Below are 12,702 nucleotides of genomic sequence, written 5' to 3'. Positions count from 1 at the left end.
AATTATATTTAATATCAAATGACTAAAACAGCAAAGCTTTTAAAGCTGGCCACTGTATTCCTTATTACTCTCAAACTTTCTACTGTTCATGACTATTAATGTGCTACAGTTAAATGCACTGGCTTCGTATTACATGAAACAAATGGCTCCCACATTCTGAGACAAGTGATATAAAGAATAAGCAGAATTCACTGAAAACTATAAACCAACTGTCATTTTTTTGCCCTGAGCATATGTGCTCTGGCATCTACATTTGCTATGGGGCAGAAATCTTGAGACCTCCCCCCTTAGAGTTATATAAGGCTTTCATTTTCATAGCACATTGACATAATCATCTGTCCACAAGTAAAAGGATTTTATGACTGTAATGAATTTCATTGGTTCTATTTTCTCAATTTCCTACAGGCATGATACTGAGGGGAAAAAAAATTCTTTCGTTCTCAACGATATTTAGTACCATTTCAGCTTTCTCTTCTCCAGACAGAATAACTACCTTCGGTATTTCCTCATACACTGTTTTCCTTCCTTTCGGGGCCAGCTTCCTCAGCCACGCTTTATGAATGATGATCGGACATAGGACCTTTGGCATCCTGATGCATTCAGAAAATGGGCTTAATGCTTGTTTTCTGGCACTGCATGTTGTGTGCTTTTGATTATGTGCTAGGGCAGAATGGAGGCTTCCTACTGTGGTGACATTCATCGCAGTACCCTGCCTGCACTTCCAGAGTGATTATGGGTCCCAGCTGACTAGAATTGTGCAATCCAGTCACTCCCTCTGTGTTTAGTGTGTGTGTGTGTGGTTTTATTTTACTTCATGGCTATTGACCTTATGCTGTTTTTATAGAATCATTTTGTCTAATGTTTTAGATTATTGAAACTTTAATGTCTCTTTTTGTGTTAACAGCCCATCCTAAATTAATCCTTCTCTACATATCTGCACTGAGCACTTTCTCGGTAGGTTTGTGTGTCACTCACCAAGGGACTGAGCGGAATGGCGGTGGTGATTCTTAGCCTCAGGACCAACCACGATTCAGCCCTGTGGTGTCGGCGCATCTCTACTCAGCCCATCTTTTCTCTAGACTCTTCACCTATGTGGTTAAGGCTGCATTTTCCTAGCCTGATAATGAGAATGCCGTGGAAAAGTACCTCACAAATCACTTACCTGTTTCTCTCAAAGATAATCAAATTGATCTGACAAGATCTGCTTCTTCAGCAAATAAATTGAATGCTTAGTCTTTAAAATATGATTAACACATGCTTATTACTATACTAGGCACTATTCTAAATGATTTACAAATATTCTCATGTCATCTTCATAACAACCCAGAAGTAGATGATACGCTACCCCAATTTTACAGAAGAGGAATGGAGGCAAAGAGAGGTTAAGCAACTCACCCAAGGTCACACAGCTCGTAAGACTCGGCCAGAACTCCAGATGGAGCAGTCTGACTCCAGTCACGCATTTAACCACAGCAATGTTCTGCCTTCAGCCTCTCCTAGGAAGCTGCAAATCGATTTTTATTTTTATTTATTTTAAGATGGCTAAGGTAAGTTATCAGCTTTGTCTCTAAAATCATCTTTACATTTGAGGGGAAGTTTTACAATTCAAGCTTTGCTATTTCCTCTTTTTGCTGGCTTTCCTAATCTTATTCCTATTATTTGAGAACAGGGTCTCTTATTTTGTTCACCACTGTATACCCTGCTCCCAGCACGGGCCTGCCATATAAGGTGGATGACCTAGTGTAACTTTATTTCGCTATCATTTTCCCCCAAATGCTTCTCAATATCACATTCCTCCATTAGGCCAGGCCAGGCAGTGTGTTCGAGAACATGGGAGATAAAGTCACCCGCTTAGAGCTCACAGAAGGGAAAGAAGTATGCGAGTACAGCCAGTCCCCATTACTTTTGGATTCTGTAGTTTGTGGATTTGCCTACTCACCATAGTCATTCGTGGACTTGCACAGGAGGGTTAAAATTTCAAGTCTCCCGACGTTCATGTTCCCAGCTGAGGTCAGACAAGCCGACGGTGCTCCGCCTTCCCGTTTCAGCTCTCCTGCTGTAAACAGCGTCCTTTCTTACAGTCTGTTTAGTACCACGTTTTCGCATTTTTCGTGCTGGTGATTTTGCTGTTTAAAACGATCCCCAGAGCTCCGAGGTGCTGTCTAGTGTTCTTAATTCTAGAAGCCCGTGATGTGCTCGGTAAGCTTCATTCAGGCGTGAGTCCTAGCGTGACTGCCTGTGGGTTCAATGTTAGTGAAAACTCCATATTAAAGAAGGTGTCTTTAAACAGAAACACATACAATAAAGTTATATATCGATTGCTTGATGAAAATGTGGTGACCAGAGGCTCGTGGGAACTTAAACCTGTATTTCCCTGGGAGCAATAGTTTTAGTGTTCGCTAATTCAGTGTTTGTGGAGACTTTATAGACATAACTGCCATAAATAATGAGAACCAACTGTAATTACGACATAAGGCAAGTGCTGTACAAAGAGTGCCAAGTTCAGTGAAGGGGGAGATGCCTTCTAATGGTTGAGTCAGGGACAATTTATGAAAGGGAGGCATTTGAGATGGGACTCAAACGGTAGGGAAGAATCTGAGAGAGGTGGGAAGAGAGTCCAAATGCAGAACACGGAGTGAGCCACGGTGCCGTCTAGAAACCACAGAGGCCCTGCAGAGATCCGAAGGTAACTAAGCGTGGCTAAAAGGTGAGTACGGGTTGGGTAGATAAGCAAGAAAGGTCATTCAAACCGTTCTGTGGGGGGACAACTCAGTGCACTTAATTCGATAGGCGAAAATGAGCTACGAAAATAATTCAGGTAATTTGCTCAAGAGAAATGAAAAATGTAAGTCTACATAAAGATTTGAACATGACTGTTGAAAGCAGCTGCATTCATAGTAGTCAAAAACTGGAAACCACCCAAATGTCCATCAATAGGTGAAGGGGTAAATAGATTGTGGTCTGTCTGTACATTGGGATGCTGCTCAGCATTTTAAAGCAACAAACACTGACTGACACAGCACTATGGGAGAATCTCAGGTACATTATGCTGAGTGAAAGAAACCAGACACCGGAGTCTAAGTAATTTTGCATGATTTCATTTATATGAAATTATAGAAAGGGCAAAACTAATCTATGGTGACAGAAAGCAGGGAGCGGCAGGATAGGATTCACTGAAAAGGGCACGTGGGAACTTTGGGGTGATGAATCTGTTCTGCATCTCGACTGTGGCAAGATTACATGGGTGTGTCCATTTGTCAAAACTCGTTTAAAAATGGGTGCATCTTGCTTAAAAAGTATGCAATTTCTGAGTGTACTTTATTGTACATAAAATAATAAATTTGTTTTAAAAGAAGCTTTAGGGGAAGGAACATCTGATATGTTTCAATACTTCTCCCCACGCTGATGAACGAGCATCCATGAGAGAGAAATAAGGAGAAAAGCAGAAACAAATAGTTACCAACTAGATGCTCCCTTACCAATTACCAGGAATAAGGTAAAACCTTGTTATATCTAAAGCTAAAGACTCACAGACATCATCCCATTTGAGAACTTCCATTATCTGTACTGTTGCTAACTTGTGTTTTATTACGATTTCATATTAGTGCTGTATATACCAATTCCTCTATACTATATCACTACCATGTATCCGGTTGGTTTCCTTCTCAAACCATAACCCCACCGAATTAATGTCAAGATGACTGTAGGGGGTCATCCTGTGTTAGGAGCATTGGGTTGACATCTTTGTCTTCTAGGGAGCAAAGCGTGAAATCCGCGCACATCAGCACACTGTGGAGTGGCCGGGTGGACTGTCCACACATACGGCAAGAGCAGCACCAACCTAGGACTTCGGTTCCTCCTGTCCTTCCGAAAGATCATTCTCAGGGCAGGAGGAGCTGCACTGTCCTGGTGGTGCCCACGCTCCCAGGCAGCTACCCTCTGATGATGTTTTCACATGGGGTCACCGAGTCAGCAATGGACACCTAGTGGACGCAGCCACTGGCCTTCTGGGGGCCCGACACAACCACACAAACAGGTGTTCTCAGGGGAGCTACCAATCTTTAGTTTTCCCAGTTTTGAGTGCCTTTGCATTAAACTATATGTTTAAGTCTAGTAATTCTCTTGTATATGAAATTGATATCTCTGGTCATATTCACAGTAGAGCATCCTGTGCTGTCTAACAAATCCCAGAATTATCAGATGTTCCCAGTTTCTACAGTTAAACCTTCATTTGGAAATTGTATTTCTTTTTGGTTCATTCAAAAAATGTAATCCTGTCTACGGCCATGCTTCCCTGAACAAGCCCAATCCCATCTGATCTCAGAAGCTAAGCAGGGTCGGGCCTGGTTAGTACTTGGGTGGGAGACCACCTAGAAAGACCAGATGCTGTGGGTGTAAAAAAATAAAAAAATAAGGGATTGTAAGCTGACAAGGTCCTTGCAATCTGTGAGGTCGACCAAGGGTTGCCTCGCCTAAAAATAAAATAAAAAATAAAAAATAACCGCAGTCGTGTGTGCCAATCACTCTTCTGGACTCCAGAGATACGACAGTGACTACGACCCACTGTTACCTCATGCTCTCTGTCCCCTGGGCCCTCTCAGGGCCCTAGATAGACACTCATGCCATCTACCTTATTACACCCCCTCTCTACACATTGCCCAGCGGCTTCGAGAGTGCTCTTGCTATACCGTGTCTTGTTTCAGATTCTCTCTTCAGCGGTATCTGCTCAAATTCAGAACGATAAATCTCTAAATGTGAGCAAACATCACCTTTTCTGAAAAACTATAAACTTTAATGCTTTTCCGACTTCTGCTTTTGTGATACAGTAAAGAACCTCGTTAGTCAAAGGCTGCTGCTAAATGCTCAAAAAATTAGCTTTTAATCCCTTCGGAACTGGTTTGAGTTATGAAACGCTCCCTCTAGGCTGCCAGTGTTGGCTCTAGATTGTTCGCCGGGTGCATCTGACACTTGTGGTACCCTTGGCGGCATCTGATTTTCTTTCCTTTAAATTGGATGGATTCCTAAATCTGACATAATTTTTTGTGTGTCTTTCCCGCTGTCTTTCTTTAAATGTTCTCTTTAACAAGGAAGAGAGAGCAGAGGGTATCCCAAAAAGAAAGATTCCTTTCCACTTTAAATGCTGCATTGGGGAAGGAAATGGCACACGTGGGGTTTCTTTCCTTGGGCTCCACTTTCTAGCTTTCTAAGCATATCATGAGAACGTCTTTCATCGGCCGAGCCCTGTGTGGCTCCACTCCTGACTGCTGAACCAGCAGAATGGAAGTCGAGCAAGGGAAAGGCACGAATGCACACAGAGGCATAATTACAAGGAACGTTTTTAAGTCGAAAACGTTGCTCACCCGGAAAAAAACTTTATGGAGAAAAGTTTAAGCTGTTTTCAGTTTTCTCATCAGAAATATTTCCTTACAGAGTTGATATTTCCACAGTTAAAAAGAAGATCAAAGCAGAAGATCAAAGTTAAGATTCATTCCAAAAGGCAGTAGGCTTCACAGCACCTGATTGATATCCATCACAGGAAACAAATACCAAGCAGAGGAAGTAGTGGCCGCTGGGGGTCTTGGGCCTGAGGTACTAATCAACACCCAGGCCCCCCACACCGTCCCCTCTCAAGTCCACCCCAGAAGGGACTGAAAATCCATGTGAAGCTGTCACCTCTACTGCATGAGAATGAACATCTTTCTACAGCAGGGCTTGACCGACCCACATTAGCTGAGAAGGCATTTAAACTTGAATGAATAAGGCCATCCCTGCCCTCTTCACAAAAGAAGCAGCAGGCGAGCCCAGCGGCGTGACTTCGGTGCCCATGACCACAGACGCCAAGCTTCGAACTCATCCCAGTCCATAACTGAGACTGTCAGTCATCTGTAGAACAAAAAGAAGAAACATGAGAACAATGTGCTGACATTTCACAAAGCAGAACTCATTTCGTTTCAAAGGCTGCTTTTTATTCTAATATTTTAAACTTCTTTATAGACTGTCACCTCCTTGAGAAATGACCCAGCTGAGGGGCTTTAAAATTCAAAGAGCATACGTTAGTTCACAGCCTCCAAGAAGCAGGAACTGAGGCGCAGGGCCATACGTGTGAGCTGGGGCAGGGGGGCTGCTGGTGACATGCGGTCTGGGCCACCTATTCATATGCTTACTGGTCCCCTCCGATCCCGCTTGCATTTCATCTTGGATGTATCATTTCCATTTTAAAATGGACAAATGGGGAGTCCATTCAACTTTACAAGTTGACGGGTCTGACGGGACCCAGCTCTTAATGGACCGTTCTGGACGCATGGTCCGCTGCGGCCCCCCCGACCGTGCTTTCCCAGATGGTCTTCACGCCTTGGCCGGCACGCGGATGCGCATCCTTCGGGCGCCTTCCTAGGAGTGGAGTTGCTGAGAAGGCGACATCCTCGGCTTCGACAGATTCCGCTGATTTGTCCCCCTGTTCCGGTCGCAGAGCTTCCTCTCCCACATTCTCACCAGAAAGGCACTGACAGCTTTTCTACTGTCGCTCACTTGATGGGTGTGAATCACATTTCACTGTGGTTTTAGTTTGCACTTTCCTGTTTACAAGTGAGGCTTAGCGGCTTTTCCCTTGTGCGTTGGCTCTTGTGTTTTCCTCCTGTGTGAATCGCCTGTTCGGGACTGTCGTCCCTTCCATGGCCTTTTGCCCCCTCCAGTCCATTCTCGATACCTGTTACCAAAGCGAGAGCTCCCGGAAAAGGCAGCTCTGACCGGGCACAGCTTCGTTTAATCCCCCACGGGCTGCTCAAAGCCCTGGATTCATAACAGGGCCTCAGACCTGCACCTTTCTGCCATCGCCTCCCGTGAGTCAGGCCACACTCTCTTCATCTCTCCGGACTCCAGGCCGCCTGGACTTTTGTTACTTCCTCATATGTGCCAGGCTCTTTCCTGTTGCAGGGTCTCTGAGTCACCGGTCCCTCTGCTTGTGCCCCTGCCCACCCTCTCAACTGCTGACACTCTCCCAGCCCGGTGGCATCTCAGGGACCCTTCGCCAGAGAGGCCTCGAGCCTGCTCGGTCAGCGCAGCGGCCTCCCCGCTCAGGGCCCTCAGGCCTCCCCTCGAGTCCCGGGCCCCCGCCTGTCTTGTTGGCTGTGTACAGAGCCCGGCACAGTCTGATAATGAATGTCAGCTGAGGAAGAAACTAAGGCTCGGAGCGTATAAGTGACCTGCATAAGGCCACGCGGCCACCTTATGCTATTTCACAGCTACTTAAGACTGAACGAAGGGTCCTTACTCTTCCGTGTAGAAGGGTGTCCTGGGCGGGGTGAGGAGGAGGACCCCCACACTCGCGTCATCCGCAGCAAAGCCGCTTTGTATCTGCTTTATGTAGTGGAGTTCTGGGGTAAGATCTTGTTTGGAAAAGAGTTCAGCTGTAAACATTTTTTGCAAAGCGCTGCTTTGGGCCACAATTGGCCACCAATTCTCTCCCTGTTCACTACAAACTCCTAACCACTTCCAGAGGGGCAAGGTTCCCCAGAGTGGGTTCGGATTCTGATGTCCCGCGTCTGCCTGCCAAGCAGACCCGGAGGTGAGGCCAGGCATCTCCATCATGCAGGCAGAGTGAGCTCAGAGAAGCCTCCTGTCCCTGGGAATGGCTCTTGCTCCCAAGCAGAGCACAGGCGGATCAGGAGTGAGTAAGTGCAGGGCATACTCCCACCTGACGACAGGAAGAACTGGGATGATGGACAGTCAGGGAGAGAGTTTATTAGCGAACGCACCATCCATACGGAATGAGCGAAGAGGCTGGTGTTTTTTTGCTGCTGTTGCTGGGTGCTCCCTGCATCACGGGCAGGGTGCCTGCACTTTGCCTACATTATCATTACATCCTTGCAACCAATCGTAAAGTGTGTTTCAAGACTAGAAACTACGGCAGACGGGGATCAAACGACTTGCTCAAAACCCTCTCCCTTTTCAGACACCACAACTACCTCCACAGCTTTCTCTGGATCTAGAACATTCCCTCGAAAAGTCATCCAGCCAACGCTATATTTTGCTCCTTTGGAAGCTCATCTTTCTTACTCAAGTAGAATAAATTTATGGAATACTCAGAATATGGAGACATGGTTGCAGTTAAAATCAGTACAAAACCACGCAGACTAAAGGGTTGAGGACCCCAAGAGCTGAGATCTCCCCAATGTCACCTGCACACACGGTGTCCCAGTGCTAGATCTCTCCACTCCCACCTCTCCTCATTAAACTGATGCCACACTCACTGGCCCATCGCCCTGGCCCTTGCTGGATAACAGTGGGTAAGAGCTGGGAGGAAAAGATATCACGTCTAAATATATCAAGGCTCTGAGCTATCATGCGATTTAAAAATACAGGTAATGATGAACACTTGCACCAAAGCTGCCTGAGGTTCTACTACCAGATGTCATACATGTCCATCCCTTCTGGATAACAAAGGCCTTTCTCAGAATGTAAGTAAATTTCATATGCACTCCTTGGCGTCATAATAGTAAAATACAAATTGTGATGCCGCATTATTAAACTGGACCAAGAGGGCCTAAAAAAGTGTAACTTCGCTGACCTCAGTTTTTTCCCCCAGCTTTATTGAGATATATTATAACATTGTGTAAGTTCAAGGCGTACAATCTGATTATTCAATACACGTATATATTGCGAAATGATTACTGCTATAGGGTAGGTTAACACCTCTATCACCTCACATATTTACTTTTTGCATGTGTGTGTGTGTTGTGACAACATTTAAGATTTGCTCAAGTATATAATACAGCATTGTAAATTATTGTAAATTACTGCCATGAGATCCCCAGAACTCATCCATCTTCTAACCGGAAGTTCGCGCCCTTTGGCCAACATCTCCCCATTTTCCCCACTCCCCCCATCCCTGGCAACCACCATTCCACTCCGAGTTTGGCTTTCTTAGGGTCCACGTGTGCGATCTCGTGGTATTTGTCTTTCTCTGACTGACATATCTCACTTGGACCTGCTCTGTTTTGAGTCACCTAGCTCCATGCTGGCCAGGAAGAGCGTCCTGTCTCTGCCTACCGTGGAACACCTCCTGGGGGAGCCGTCTAAATCTGCCCTTCTCTGAGAGTCAACCATCCTTGGAGCTAATGGTGGAGGTGGGAAGGGAGATTTGCTGTGACGGCCATAGATATGCCCCCTCAGACCTCTCTCCGCAGGAAACACAGCTGACTGACAGCCCCAGCCACTCCCTGCTGGGCGCACCACTGTTTGTGCTGAAGCTGCCCCCAGTCAATGACAGCGTGGAGAGGGAGCTCATTCAGATCCCCCTCTGAGAGATGCAGGTCTCCTCTGTTAGATAACTTTCCTTCAAAGACTCCCATGGGCCTGGCGGAAACTTTCTTAGCATGATCTGTGGTGGTCTGAGTCTCTCCCTACTCAGCCTTTTTTCCTGCTCGCTCGCTCGCTCTCTCTCTCTCTCTCTCTCTCTCTCTCTCTCTCTCCTCTCTCTCTCTCTCACACACACACACACACACAGGGAGAGGTCTGCATTGTGGTAGGACGCTCTCTGCCGTCTCCTGCTTCTCCCTTTACACTTCCCATCATTTTCCCCAGTGCATCTCTCTCACATCTAATCTATCTTAGTATTTACTTCACAGAGGACCTGAACCAGCACAACTGGTGCCAGGAGAAGTCCAAGGAAATAAGGTGGGATTAAGGACCTAAAGTGAAATGAAAAACTTTAAATTTTTAGAAGAAAATATAGTAGAATGTCTTTGTGACTTTCAGAAAGGGAAATAGGTCTTATAAGACATGAAAAACACAAACTGTTAAGAAATTGTTGATTATTTGACTACATAAAAATGGATAACTTCTGTTCAGCAGAAATCCCTAGAGTTTAAATAAACCACTAACTGGGAGAAGATATTTCCAAAGCATGTAACTGAAGAATTATTATCCAGTATATTTAAAGGACTGCTACAAATCAGTAGGAAAAAAGACAGCGCATTAGAAGATGAGCAAAGGATGTGAATAGACAATTCACAGAAGAGGAAACTCAGAAAGCCGATAAACACCAAAAGACAGAAATTAGAAAATGCAATTCAAAACAATAACATAATTACAGAAGTCAGATTGGCAAGGGAAAAAAAAAAATTAAAGAAAAGGACAAGGGAAATATGCCAATTATGTGGCCAAAGAAGAAATCTACACACCGCTGGTAAAATGTGAGAACTGAAATGTACATGCTCATGGCCTTCGAAATTCCACCCTTAGGTGGAGAGAGGAATTCTCTTGCACAAAGAGACCCGTGTAAGAATAGTCGCTGCACAGAGAGTAGGTTAGCAGTTGCCTGGGCTGGGCAGGGACTCGGGATTCGTTGTAAGTGGTCACCGGGATCTCACTGGAGTCATAGAAACAGTTGAAACCCGATTGTGGTGATTACTGCACAACTTGGTAAATTTACTAAAAGTCAATGAATTGGATACTTAAAATAGGTAAACCATATAATACGTAAGTTATACATAAATAAAGTTGCTGGGGAAAAAATTAGAAACAGCCAATAATTTTATAAACTGATTGCTGTAGAGATTTAAGTTGAATGCAATACAGTGGTTCAAATAAATAACCAGAGCTACTATATCAACCTCTAAATATGAAAAAACCTCCAAAATGAAAAATAATGGCTGAGGTAGTAAAAACTACTTGCAAATAATACATATAATGTAAATGGTAACATTTACATTAAATTTGAAAATGTACGGAATGATGCTCTATGTTTGAGTACATACATACAAGTATGGTGGTGGCATACAAATGCACCTAGGAATGATAAACCTCAAACTCAAGATAGTGATTGTCTTGGAGAACAAGGAATGGACATAAGCTGTTATCTCAATGTTTCATTTCTTTAAAAAAAAAAAACACGGAAGCAAACATGGCAAGTTGTTAAAATCCAATTCAAGTGTCTGTTGTCATATTCTCCATAATTTTCTCTATGTTTAAAATAGACTTTAAAAATACAACATAAAAATATTTTTACAGCTTTTCCATCTCCCGTCACAGAGAGCTGTAATCGCCAGAGTGCAAGCTTAGGTGAGTTTTACTTACATTTTATAATCATGTTCAACTGTTTACTGGTTACTGGCCTCAGGCTGGGCACTGCTAGACTTTTGAGAACCCGACGATGATACAGAAAACCAAGCAAGAGCAGATGAACTTGGAGCGTGGGCAGCTGCCTGGCGCCCAGGTGGATCCATGTTGTGTACAACAGTGACACCTAATGGTCAGTGTAGGTACTTACATGAGCTCCGGGGTCTGATGGGCTGGGAAGGGGCGCAGACCACTGTCTATTGCGGCCTGTTCTTCCGGCGACTCTTCGTTAAAGAAAACGAAAAGAGTCCAGACTGGACCGGCTCCCTTCTCGGTTAGCTGAAGCAGGTGAACGCCCCCAGGAGACCTAATCGGTTCACGGAGTTCCAGGAGTTAAATTGCCGAGCTTTGCGTCCTGACCTTCTCTGCCAGCATCCTCGAGAAGACCAAGGCAGCGTCTAAAGCCCTTTAAAAATAATGCCTCACATCCATATTTAAAGTGATATTTTAGGGGAGGAAATACTTCTGTAGTTGGATGGAAAAGACCGCATGAGGTGGGAACACGTTACTTTTTTCCATTCCAACGCCAGTTGGTTAGTGATGCTACAGAAATGTGTGGGGATAGTAATGTGAACTCTAAGGTCTGACAAGGGCCACACAAGACCTTAGAGTTCATATTCCTCATTCTCCACAGGCATTTGGTATCTTGAAATATCCGAGAATACATGCGACCAAGAACAAAACTGAGTTGATAATGCTAATATTGTGAGCAAACACACAGGACAAGTAAAATGAGTGTGCATACCCCAAGCAGGCGACACACCATGAAGTCAGCAGGCCTTTCTCCTTCCATGGCCATTTATAAATTCTCTAAGTCTGCACAACAAGCCACTAACAAAACTGGCTGCTTCCTTACTTTGACATGAAAATCATCACTGGCCTGAGTCTTTCGATATTACTGAAAATCAGCATCTTTGTTGGAAGGTCATTAAGTGAGCAGTGCAGGGAGAGAGTGAAATTCATCAGTGTATTAGGATTTTCCAGAGAAACAGAACCAATGAGAGAGGAGGGGGCGGGGAGATTACACAGAATCGGCTGTCATGATTATAGGGCAGGAAGCCCCAAGATCTGCAAGGTGAGTCAGCAAGCTGGAAGACCCAGGAGAGGTGATGGTTTAGTTTCTGTCCAAAGGCTGGCAGGCCTGATACCCAGGAAGAGCCGATGTTTCAGTTTGAAGGCTGTCGGGCAGGAAAAACTCTCTCTAACTGAGAGAGTCGGCCTTTTGGGGCTATGCAGACCTTCAACTGATTAGGTACAGCCCACCCATACTATGGAGGGCATTCTGCTTTACTCAGTCTACCAATTCACATGTTAATCATCCAGAAACACCCCACAGACACACCCAGAACAATAATGATAATATCTGGGTACCCTAGGGCCTGGTCGAGTTGACACAAAATTAACCATCACAATCAGTGGCCGTTAACCTCCTCGAGAGTAAGGGTAGGAGCTGAGGGAGGCAAGTGCCCCCTGTGCTGTGGATCTTTCCCCAAGTTTTAGAGTGGCCACACTGCCCTGTCCAAGGGCCTGGTTCCCTGCGGTCCAGCTTCTAGGCATTGCCTGTTTCTAGAAAATGGGTCACTA

General features: G+C 44.9%; 1 pseudogene; it reads left to right on the top strand.

The window, feature by feature from the left end:
* The first annotated feature begins 4,276 nt into the window (after positions 1–4,276).
* LOC111737251 lies at positions 4,277–4,395 on the top strand (annotated as a pseudogene).
* Positions 4,396–12,702: the final 8,307 nt, after the last annotated feature.

Source organism: Pteropus vampyrus, unplaced genomic scaffold, assembly GCF_000151845.1.
Source record: "Pteropus vampyrus isolate Shadow unplaced genomic scaffold, Pvam_2.0 Scaffold24, whole genome shotgun sequence".
Classification (NCBI taxonomy): Eukaryota; Metazoa; Chordata; class Mammalia; order Chiroptera; family Pteropodidae; genus Pteropus; species Pteropus vampyrus.
The sequence above is the reverse complement of the archived record's forward strand: the minus strand, read 5'-3'. Positions and strand labels throughout refer to the sequence as shown.